The sequence below is a fragment of the Parasteatoda tepidariorum genome, chromosome 6 (genome assembly GCF_982258835.1).
Source record: "Parasteatoda tepidariorum strain Cologne lab strain chromosome 6, Ptep-v5.0, whole genome shotgun sequence".
Classification (NCBI taxonomy): domain Eukaryota; kingdom Metazoa; phylum Arthropoda; class Arachnida; order Araneae; family Theridiidae; genus Parasteatoda; species Parasteatoda tepidariorum.
This window is the reverse complement of record NC_141760.1, coordinates 50,249,114-50,261,818: the sequence shown is the minus strand read 5'-3', so window position 1 is coordinate 50,261,818 and position 12,705 is coordinate 50,249,114. Positions and strand designations below refer to the sequence as shown.

The window sequence follows — 12,705 nt, the reverse complement described above, 5'->3', positions numbered from 1 at the left end:
AAACATTTTTAATCCTTTCTTCTAAGTTTTCGTTCAACTTAACTAACTTAACTTTCTTGTAACTTAATTTAACTGCACTTATTCATCGTATCATTCATGAAACATATTAACCTACAACAATACATTTGCGGAAATACCCAGTACTTTTCATAAGTATTTTTATAAGTATTTCTTATAAGTATTTCATATTAATTTAACCAATGCTAAGCTGACGTTGAAATATAACGAAACTTTGTATGCAACAAAGTTAAGGAATTAAATTTTGAAGAAAATATTTTGCTTCCAAATAACCAAACACTCAAAATTCTTCATCTCAAAACAGCTCTAATTTAAAAAAAAAAAAAAAAAAAAAAAAAAAAAAAAAAGAAGAAGAAAACGATCAGTACCCTTAGTCCATAAATATATAAAACTGATGCTTGAGAAATATCAACAACCAATTTAAGCCATCACAGAGCGTGCAACGTGATAGTCGTATTTACAATTCTAGCTAAAAGCCTAAGAAATTCAAATATTTAGAATTACCTGAATAAAACAACTTGAGACTCAATGTGACTCGTTTACGATGAAAACTTGAAAGAAAAAAAAATCGTCTTCTATATATCTCTTAATACATCCCCCTATCTCATTGGGGGGTTACGATTTCAACAAAGAACGACAAAAGTGTATGTTTCCTTAGGTATCGGCTGGTGAGCTTTAACAAGAAAAATGTTTTTGGGAGTTCTTTTTGCTCAAAGGGCTTCTTCCTTCTTGACTCAGTGGGAGAACGTAACGGAACAGTTGGCTTTCGTCTCTAATGATGCAGGAGAAATAAATACTCCTAAGCATACAGCCTACTCTTATAAGAAATCCTATTTTTGTAAGATTGTGCAGAGCTTTCGATGGGTATTCCCTTTTAAAAGAGATCCTCTACCAATGTAAGTTAATAAATTCCCCATACCGTTTTACTCATACGGTTATGTGATGTATGGAGGGAAAAATAAGTGGCGAAATTTTGCTTGAAGATTTTCTGACTGTATTGCCATAAAACTCTCAATCGAATGAATGCATTACTTATAACCTTTAAGTTTTATTATTTTTGAGGTAGTTTATTTGAGCAGTATAGTTAAAAACTGTATTTTGTCGAATTTTATGTTTTATTTTTAATCTGCCTATCAGAAAAGAAAGGATACTTTTGCCACTTTGTCACTATAACATCTCCATTTTAAGTTTATATATATATATATAAATAGTAAAAACCATATGAGTGCGCAAGTATTGATTTAAAAAAAAAGATATCGTATACAGATTATTTGAAAAATTTATTCGCATATTATTTTAATATTTGAATTCATAGATGCACTTTTCGTTTCGTTAAATAAGGTGTATCTAGGGTGCTCCTCGAGGGGTTTTCGGAAAGGGGTCAAGGGGTTTCTAAAAATAAAGCTTTAAAAACTTCAACTTAACAATAACAGTTCACTAACGAAGAAAATAATAATTAAGCACATTAATAATTAAATTAAATAAACATTTAATAAAATAAAAATAAAATAATAATTAAATAAAATAAAAAGGGAACAGAAATCTGACTAAGAAAATATGAAGTAAAAACATGGCTTTTTTCGCAATATTTCATGGTTTTCACCAATATAAAAATAAATCGGAGAAGGAAGCATAAGTAAATAAATGACAAAAAAAGAACTGAAATAACCAAATCAGTAAGAAAGAAAAAGCAAAAGCACTTAACGCTGCAACTGTGCCGGATGTCAATGGATAAAAAAACTGATATAAACGCGCAACGCGTGCGAGCGAAAATCTCACATTGAGCTGGTGAAAAAAAACCAAACGACTGATTTTGTTTAGAGGAAATGTGTTGGAAAATATTCAGAGAAAATATCAGACGGGCTAAAGATGCGAATGTGAGAATATTCGACCACCCCCTTTTGATCGTTCATTCCGTCTGGTGAGCGAAAAAAAAACGGAAAAGGGAATGTCTCCAGCAATTGCTTCTTTTTGAATATTCCGATCAGATTTCAATTTTATATCTGCAAGTCTAAAAGTAGAATGCCATTGGTTTCTTATAGCCACAGTATGAGAGAATGATGGAGCTAAAATGTATGGACAAAAAAAAATGCATGAACGTGGCGTGAGATATGAATGAGGGATATTTCTTTTGCTGACTACTTAGAATTTTTTTTTTAGTAGGAAACAGTTAAATTCTGAATGGTCTTTCTTCAATGCTTTCAATAAAATACATAAAAACATCAAGATCCTTATAATATTGATTTTTGGTTAAAGTGTTTAGAGTTAATTAGAGCAACCACGGAGTAATTCAAGTAATTACTATATTTAAATGATATATAATATAAAGTAAATTATATATGAAGAAAAAAAGTGTAAAAAAAAAAATGTATGCAATAATGTTAAAAAGGTATAAAAAAAGATTTCTTCAAAAATGATTTATACATTTAAAAATCAAATAAAGAAATGTGAAAGAATATTAAAAAACCAACACGTAGTTTGCTGCGTTTTGCTTAGAAAACGCGATTTAAAATTACTCATATAATTTATCAACTGCTATACGATTTGAAGAGAAAATTTTGAGTACAGTTGTGTAGATTCTATAGATAAAATAGTGTTACGCTATAGTTTTTACCCACCACCAGCGCCACCTGTAGTTAATCTTTCTAATTAATTTTGAAATAAAGTTATAATAAATTTCTTTATTTGGTGAACTGTACGCTTATGTGGCATCTCTTTTTTATTTAATTAGTTTCTCTAATCGTCTCTCCTTTTTGGGATGCCTGAAAAATTCTGCATGTTAAAAAAAATTGGATATGTAAAAAGAAGGTATATATTGGTCAAGAAACGTAATGTAAATAAGTTATACATAATATATAATAATCCTTCTTTTTTCCAAGTCCGTTTGGAGTTATTTCTCAGTGAAATGAAAGAATAAATCTGTACGGAAAGTACTAAATTTTTTGGAAATTTCTCAGAAAAATTCATATACAGTAAGTAATTTATAAAAATTAACTTTTCTTGATTTTTAATTTGAAAACAATACTTTAAACTCGTACAGAAAATAAACAATTTTCTTAAAATTTTCTATTATTTATTTCCTATTATTGATGACTATTTCTCTCATCAAAAAACGTTTTTCGAAGAGAGACGGCATTAGATATTTATAGAAATTATAAAAGTGACATGACACAACACACTACACATAGTTGAAAAATACAGAAAGTAAACAAATTTAACATTCTCGAAAATTTTATTAATGAATATTATATGCAATATGCTATAAAATTACTAAATAAATATGTTATATATTAGTATAATGTGTCTTAAAACTACCCTCTCAATCAAATCAGTTCAACGTTGAACTGTAGTGCTGGCTCTTCAAACCATAATAAGGTACCAATTTGCTTTGAAACCTTAACGAAGTGTTAAATTAGACATGTTTCTGTTATAGTTAAACCATAGTATCATATATTTAAACTGAATAAATATAATATGGTTCAATTTAGTATCATATTAGGATTGAAATGAATTTAGGCGTTATAAATATTAAAGACATTTCAAAATTTATAATGGAATATTAAATAAACAAATTCTGTGTTATCGAGCATAAGCTAGCAAAACAATTTTATAGAAATCAAATTCAATTGACGTATAATATTAAATAAGAGAAAGTAAACTAATTCCAAAAGATACTATTATATTTAGTTTTAGATTTTGACTTTTTACAACTTCAATTCAAATAACCGTGATCGTATTAAAATCTTATTTTAAATTATATTGAACTATGTTCTAAACTATTATTTGTAAGTGTCGTATAGCAATATTGACATATAAGGCAATTTAATTTTTTTTAAATACGTCTTGCAGATTATAAAATATGTTATTTAGAAATTCGTTACTGTGCATATTTATTATTAGAAAAATAATTTAAACTACTAGTTCAATAAATAAAAAAATATATATAATTCTTCTTCATTTATAAATGCTAACTGAACTCTCCTGAAGTGACTATAAAAACAGTGTTTAGACTGATATCACTTTCTATTAGAAAATTTATGTACTAATATTAGTTACTAGAAATGTTAATAAAGTAAAAGTTAGTTTGGTTATATTTGTATTGTGTTATACATTCGAGTTCCTACTCTAACGATAGTGCTAAAATTCTAGTAAGGATTTGAGATCAATCATAAGACTCCGTTGCGAAATAAAAGGGAATGTCACGAAAAAAATCAATAGAAAGAGAAATACACCCAAGTGGCATAAGTAAAAAGACATTTTTGCTTAATTTGTAAAGAAGTTGGCTAATATTTTTTGTAATCTAGATTTTGGATTTTTCTTAAAAGTAAATAACTTTTGATGCTTAACATTTTATGGAAAATCTTGAACTTTTGAAAATAACGAATCTCGATATAATGGACTGGAAATTAAATGGACACGAATAATGCACTCGAATATGTAATAATATAATGGGCTCGAAATTAAAGTTGTTAATGAAGAAACAAGCATCAAGAGTGAACTATTGGAACTCCCTACTGAGGAAAAAAATGGAAGTAAAAAAAATTCTAAAGGAGACCTTGGCCCACGAAGAACTTTCAAGTAAGTAATGACAGTCTTTAAAATTTAAGACAAAATTATCTTCACGAAACAACGAATTGTTTGCATTTACACATACTCTAAATACAACGTCTATAAACGTAATTTTCTATATTTACGGAGCATTATTTTTTTTTAAATCTGCAACTCGGAAAAGTTTATGATCCCGATTCTTAGAATGCCTGCTAGCAAAAACTCACTAAAAAGGAAATGCAAATGAAAAAATATCCTCATTTGATCAAGTATACTGTATATATATGAGACGAAAACCCTTCAAGCATCATGAAATCTATGTCAAAACGAATGAAGCTAGTTCTAAAACCATATTAAATGCTAGGAACTAATTGAATTAACTCTCCAAATAAACTGCTTATCCCTCCCCCCCAAAAAAAACAAATATGTGTTTGAAATCCAGTTAATATGGCTGATACTATGATAAAAAATTGGTACGCCTACATTTTCCAGTATATCTGCAAGAAAAAACTCAATAAAAAAGGAATGCAGAATTAACAGAATCCTCATTTTTTCCGGGATTCAAGTATAGTGTATATGTGACGAAATAAAAACTCGTAAAACATTACAGAATTTATGCCAAAAGGAGTGAAATCATTCTGAAACCAAATAGAAGACATATTAATTATAAAGAGCAAAATAAATTAATCCTCCAAATAACCAGTTTGTTTTTCTCCAAAATATGTGTTTGAAATTCAATTACTACAGTTGCCACTGTGTTAAAAAATGGAATGTTACAATGTTCAGTGTATGATTGAAATAATAACTAGTATTTGAAATGTACCCAACCCTTTCAAGAGGAAGCGAAATAATCTACGTAAGCTTAATAGTTATAAATTTATCCGAGGGCTAGTTTAGATTGTACAGCTTCCTGCGCTTACTAGAATTTCAAATATTCAAAGGTTTATGCTCACAGTCTAGAATGTTGTTTAATGTGACCCCAACATGTTGACAAATGATAGAGATTTAGATTTCAAATTTGGACACTTCAATTAATTTGCTCATTTACTCAAATTAAAATAATGGTATTAAAGCAATTTTAGCTTCTATAATTTAAGAAGTTGTTCAAATCATTCATTTGATTAAGATATAATTATTAAGAGTTGATAACACTTTATAAGATTAAATTTACTGGATTTATACTTAAGTTGGGTAGTGAATAAGCGATTTCAATTCTAATTTAAACCCTAAATTGGAGCGATTCGGCAGGGTTGTTTCAAACAGAAATTTGGATTAGTTTATTAAAATTGGCACTTTAGATTACCTGTTTATCGTAAGCAGTTTGATTCAAATTAGTTGAATAGAAATTACTTATCGAATTACAATTGTAATAAAACAATATGAAGAATTAAATGAAGGATAGGAAACAGAAAATCAAAGTTTTTACTGATATTTTCTAATTATCGAGTTTGAGTCGAAATAAATATGAAAAATTCCGTAATATATGCTTTTATTTTGTTTATATGTAAGAAAATAATTTTTTCAAAAACAAATCTTTAAAACTGTGTCTTAGAGTAATCTCCAATGAATGCGATAAATATAACTCTATGGGGAAAGTGAAATACGCAAATTTTTTAAATGATTTAAAGAACTGTGAAATTGTGAAGAATTTCTTAAATAAATAATAAAATCGAATTAAAATTGAGAAAATTATCAATCACGAGAGAATAAAAGTGATGTTTTGAGAAAATGTCTTAAGGTTTTGTACATAAATAAGGGAAGTGTTGTTATTTGTAGATACATATACTGTTCCTCAATAAAACCTCATTGCAGAGCATTGTGGGAGATTGATAACTTGAATGACGAAAGTATAATGAAGACTACATGATCAAAGATTAAGATAAGCCGTCAAAAATGAAGAACGTATCATGATATTTGAGCATGCATTTTTTACAATGAAGAATTGTAAAATTGAGAGGAATAATTTAGGTAATAAAATCGAATTAAAATTGACGAAGCTATCTATCATTAGAGCTTAAAAAACTGTTTCGAGAAAATTTTCGATGAATAGGTATGGATAAAGTTGTTTCTTATAGATAAAATATAGTTAAAAATACTACTTTAAACTATTAAAGCTATATTATCCTCAATCCAATAAAGCAAAGATACAAGTAAGTAGCTATACGAGGATACTATTACTTTTGTTATGATTTTAAACATCATTACAAAATCCTCAATAAAATAAGGATAATATAAAGCTACGTAGCTATTGGGGGACACTATTATTTTTGTTATGATTTTACACATCATATACTTTTTGAAGAATTAAGGTCATTAAATGAAAATAAAATTGATGAAGTTAGAATCTTTAGCGCTGTTTGGGCTTATTTAATTCCTAGTAGCGTAAATAAAAAACATTACGCATTTTGCTTCGATGCATAACTTATGTTTACCTCCCAGCCAACTATAAAAACAATTTAATTAATTATATAAATACTGATTGAATTTTTGAAAACATAATAGTGAAATTTTTTAAACAATTTAATATATTTTTCAGAACTTTCCAAATTTAAAAATTAATGCTTTAACGTTTCAGGATAATTTATAAGTTTTATTTAAACTTTTATTTTAATTTCAATTTTTTTTGAAAAAAAATGCTTCATTCTCTTATTTTAACAAATTTTCAAGTAACTGTTATTTTCATATCAGTAACGCATTTATTAAAACTATTAATTCAAGGAAATAATATTAAGCTAGCATCTTTTATTAATATATTATATCTCCAAGAATACCTTTGTTCTAATCTCCGTATCCCTTTAAAAATATCCAAAAACAGATATTTTCTAAATCACAGAGAAAAAAGAACTAATTCAAATCCTTCAGTTTCTCAGAAAATAACGATTTTTCCTTTTCTTCTTACATTCCTAATGTATTCCAAAATCAGTAAAAATTAAATAAAAAGTAATAAAAAATAAAATTCTGAAAAAAAAAAAAATCCGTAGTGAAATGGAAATTGTCGTAACACTTCAAACAAAAAAAAGGGGGAAGTTTATGAAATCTGGAATAAAAATCTTAAAAATCAGGATATATTTACTGAAAAGTCATCAAATTCTTGCCTGCCCCCCACCCTGTCTCATAAAAAGAATGACGGGGGAGAGACAGTTTATATGGGGGAGGGGGGAGTAAGGGGTTGTGAATATCCGAATACCATTTTACCTTTATATTGATGAGGAATATTTAGTGTACTCAAATCTATGTAGTCCCGTAGGATGCAAAGACGTTGTCACGTGACCTCAAGGGAGAAGCATTAGGGCGGACAGGGGGCAGCACGATCAAAAACCCATAATCTTAATTTGAATACCAAATCAGCAAACGGAATTTTAAAATAACTCGCGGGATATTGAGGTAAAAGCGAAAAAGGCAACCTCACAATATATGCGTAATAAGATTTTTTTAAAGAATGGAACAAACTTTTTTTTTTCCGTTTCCCCATCGGTATTTGATTGAAAGCGAGTTTTAAAAATATTTTTGATCTTTCTCATTTATTATATTTTCCATTTGTGATTTTTTTTCTATTCTCCGTCGAAGATTATTTAAACTTGAGTAAATATTTTAAGTAGATTTTATTTTTCGAAATACTAAGTTATATTGACTTGGAATAACTAAACAACAGTAGTTTTTTTTTCTCTGGTAAAAGAAAGAAGCTAATAAATGGAACATCTAATCACAATCTATTTTAAGTTAAAAAGAATTTTTCTATTTTAAAAGAGTAAGAGATATATTCTAAGAGGGATTATTATTTTTTTTAAATATTTTTCGCTTGAAAACGGCATGGAATTTAAGCTGTTTGCTTTCCATAAATTAAGACAGTATATTTAATTTTATACACACGCAATTTTTTTTAATTAAATACACTGTTCAATACAGTGAATTTGAATAAAATTAAATCTCTTTCTTTAATTTTTAAAATTTTAATAAAAAACTTATTGCAACCTGTTTTGCACGCAAAAACATTTTTCAAATCTTGATGGTGTAAGTTTTAGAAAAGTCTTACGGATAACTAGTTAGTTTCATATTTATTTTAGAATACTTTTATTTCCACTTTTTTATATAACATTCATTAGGTTATCAGTTTGAAGGAGATAATAAAATAGTAAGAAGGAAAATTTAAAGTATGAAGTATACTCATTTTTTTGTGGTATTTAGTAAAAGCACCAACAGTAATAAAATCTATTCCAACTGTAAAACCTTAGAGAATAAGCTATAAAACCAGCAATTTAGAATATTCTAACAAATAAAACCCCGCAATGAATAAGGTCAGCTTATGAAAAATAATCATCAAAAGAGGCTTCTATTGCCTTGCTTAAACTATAACTCCGACATTAAAAAAAATCATATTTTTAGTAGTAAGTTACGTTAAATTTCTTTTAGCGAAATGTTACATGATATTATATGTTCTTTTAAAATGTTTTTATGAATTATTTTAAACTTGTTACATTGAAAAAAATCCACATGAAATACTTGGAATTTATAGAGATTTCTTTAAAATTTAAAACTCACCACACAGCGCCATTTTTTGTGAGATTAACTAGTTTCAGTTGTTTATTTAAAAATACAAATGTTAAAAATAAAGCTACTTGAACAGATTTAATTTTTAATCCCTATATGTAGTTTTTTATTTTGATTTTTATAAATTCTTTACCCCTTGATTTAAATTTAACCCTCAAACTAATAATATTTTGAGAAAAGTAGTAAAAAAAACAGATTTAAAATTTTGATGTAATTTAACAAAAAAGTGACTTTAAACTATTACAATTTAAAAAAAATGTATTTTATTAAAAATGTGGAATTAAAAGAGGATAAGGTGATTCGAACTGATTTTTGTGTTCCGGGATGCTATGCTATGTTTTGTTTGGAACTTAATTAGCTCACTGTTGTGTGTCTACCATTACAAAAATACAATTCCAATTCACTTGTATGTAAGACATGTTAACTCGATTCTATGTTGGGGTACCTTATCATAGATGAAGGTTGACACTGCTGATAGCTACCATCCCCACATCCACGTGTACCATTTTTACATTCAATTCTGGCAATGGTTTCTTTAATAATCATTTAAAAAATGCTTGAAAAACATTGTTTCAGGAATTCTTTGAAAGTAATATAGAATACTTTTTGTAGCAGTTATTTGAAAGTGAGCAATAAAGTGTATAATTCTTTTAGCTTAAAATGTTTCATAGCAAGTAATTTTTTTTAGTCTTGGACAAAGTATTTCTAAAACATGATTTAAAGGTTTTAAAAAATTTCTATACTTGCATACTTCCCCTCCCCTTAAAACAACATATCCGGAGTCCACTACATTATTAACACAAATTAATGCTGTTTTGAAAATTCGAGTCTAAATTAATATAAAAGCAGCTTTTAAAAAATTTCTATACTTGCATACATCCTCTTCCCTTAAAATAACATATCCGGAGTCCACTACATTATTAACACAAATTATTCTGTTTTGAAAATTCGAGTTTAAATTGACATAAAAACACTTGAATATGTTAAACGTAACTCTGTACCAACACTACTTGTGGATATTCTAGGGTGGGTAAAAGAACAGGGCTAAAGAGAATAGAAGGGCTGGTTCACTCCTTTGAAATATCTCTCGCCGCGCTGATCCTCCGACGTCCCTCTAGTGACGTCACTTTGGCGCAAAGCTCGCACTTTTACTTCAAGAACGGAGCGTTTGACCTTACTAGCTCTAACTAATATTGGATCATTTCTTTTTGCGAGATATTCTAAGACATTTGTTATTTTCTATAATGACTTTCCTCAGTTTTTGCGGTGAATTTACAAGAATTTAAAACTATTATCGAAATGCCAGTTTGCGCGATTGCAACTTGCAAAAATTCTGGTACAAAAACAAAAGGAAAAAGTATAATTTTTCGCGTGTTCCCTAAAGTAAATGAACAACTATGTAAAGAATGGATTCCGAAATGACACAGTTAATATAAAACAGCAATACGTTTATTCTGTCGTAAGGAACTTTTATAAAAAATCATTATCTAAATAGAAACCGCCTCGTTACTTCATAAAGAAAGGCAGGTGAAAAGAATTAAAAAATGGATAAAGTCAAAGAAAATTAAAATGTAAATAAAAAGTATAAATAAAATATATAGTATATAGTTGAAATTCTCCTAATTTCATAACATATTTTTTAATGTAGTTATTCTAAATATTTATGATTTTTTTTTAAAAATTATATTCTCCTCAATTTAAATATCTATAAATTATATCGTAAATTTAAATGTCTATAAACAATTGTAAAATTTCTAATGTCATTATGAACCTAAATTATTATTTTGTTTCGGTAATTAGCGTTTAAGGTTGATGTTTCCTAATAATTAAGTATGAACAAATTGCTATTAACGACATATTTTAAAATCAGGGATTCTAAATTTAACTTAACTTATCGTTATAAAAGAATATGTAGATAAAAAAAGTGTCGATATATGCCTTCATTTTTCTTAATAGTTAAAGTTAAAACTGAACTTTTTAAAATAAAGTATTTATCGTGTCATTTTCACCAACTAGCAAAACATTTTTATAAGTTTAAAATGGTATTTTTTTTAATATAATAACCAAGAAAGTTTTTTTTGAACTATGTTTATGAACGGAAATAATGTGTTAATTACGTAAAGTTTGAAGGCTAATAACCAGAAAAAGTCTAACTTATTTTTACAAAGAGAAAGATGCAAAGTTATCATATCTTTGCTTGCGATCTCCGAGATCTGTGGACACAGTGACGTCACGAGGAGGGAAATCGTAGCTTCAGCTCTAAGAGCGGAGTGAACTAGCCCTTCTATTCTCTTTAGCCCTGGTAAAAGAATACCTTTCAATGTCTGATTCCGTCTTTATTATGGAATCTGTTATTTTGGAAGTAAAAGTGTAATAATCTGGGAAGTCATCGTGTGTAATGGCCGTATGATCTTTTGTGCTTGTTAAAGAGTTACTGATAAGAACATAGAGATCTGTTCATGGAGCCCTGTTTTCGCTTTTTAGGGAATTTAATTTGATATGTTTTCATTTGAATAGACGACAGAAGGGAATGACAAAGACTTCATGTTCAGGATTCCTTTGAATGTGATTATATTTACTAGGAACTTGCCAGTCAGTTCTCCAGGCCTGAATACAATAGAAAATGCTCTGGTTAACTTCAGCAGATAAGTTGCTACTATTTTCTTTCTTCAACAGTCATTAAAAAAGTTTCGTCAAGAGCCATTTCTGTGCTCAACAATTTAAATGGCTGCATAGAATGTCGAAGTCGAGCTTACCAAAATTCATTTTCTTATAAAGTTTCAGAGACAATTTTTCTACTAAAATTGTAATATACTGTATTCTCTAATTCTAAAAGGTATTGTTCTGCCAAGTGTGCTATTGCTTAACATATTTTTATAAGCCATCTTCGTGTTTCAATTCATTTCAGCTTCCATGTAGCATTCCATAGAAAAAAAAATGTTTATTGCACATATTAGTGCACATTTCTTGTCTCTATCATAATCATTCATTTTCCGATTTGACACAGAAAGCAGGTCATACCCTACTTTAGGACTAGTGTATATATTTATAACAAATAATATACTATGCAAACTATTACCTATTCGTACACAACTATTTTGTTTACACATACTCAAATGTAATGATTTTTTTAGAAAATGTTTTAGCTTCATACTAAATCTATAACAAAAATTCTACCATTCTTATGAAAAACATATATTTGGAAATATTAAGGAAATCTTTTCTTCTCATAAAACAGTTTTAAATCTCTCAAAGCAATTTCAAATTTTCGCGTAAACCGGTTTGTAAGAATTCAATAATTGTAAGATTTGAAATAAAATAACTGAATTTATTAAAATCTTTGATTTTTTTTAAAGACTATCCAAAAAATAATTTATCGGAAAACGATAACAGAAACAGTTTTTTAAAAATATATGCTTCTGAAATTGAATTTAATTCCAGTTTTAATTTTTTACAAACAATATAAATAAAACACAGTTGTTCGTAATAAAATAAAGTTGTTACTATTCTACAGATTTTAAAAAGTTGCCATTGTTTACTTAAAATAACAATTTGCCTTACAAACAACCTCAAATATTTCAAGTGTAGAAA

At 27.8% G+C, this 12,705-nt stretch overlaps 1 protein-coding gene across 3 annotated transcripts in view; it reads right to left on the bottom strand.

Moving 5' to 3' along the window:
• The window catches only part of LOC107447687 (teneurin-m), a 402,481-nt gene that overhangs the window by 244,033 nt on the left and 145,743 nt on the right, over positions 1-12,705 (bottom strand). The window lies entirely within an intron of this gene.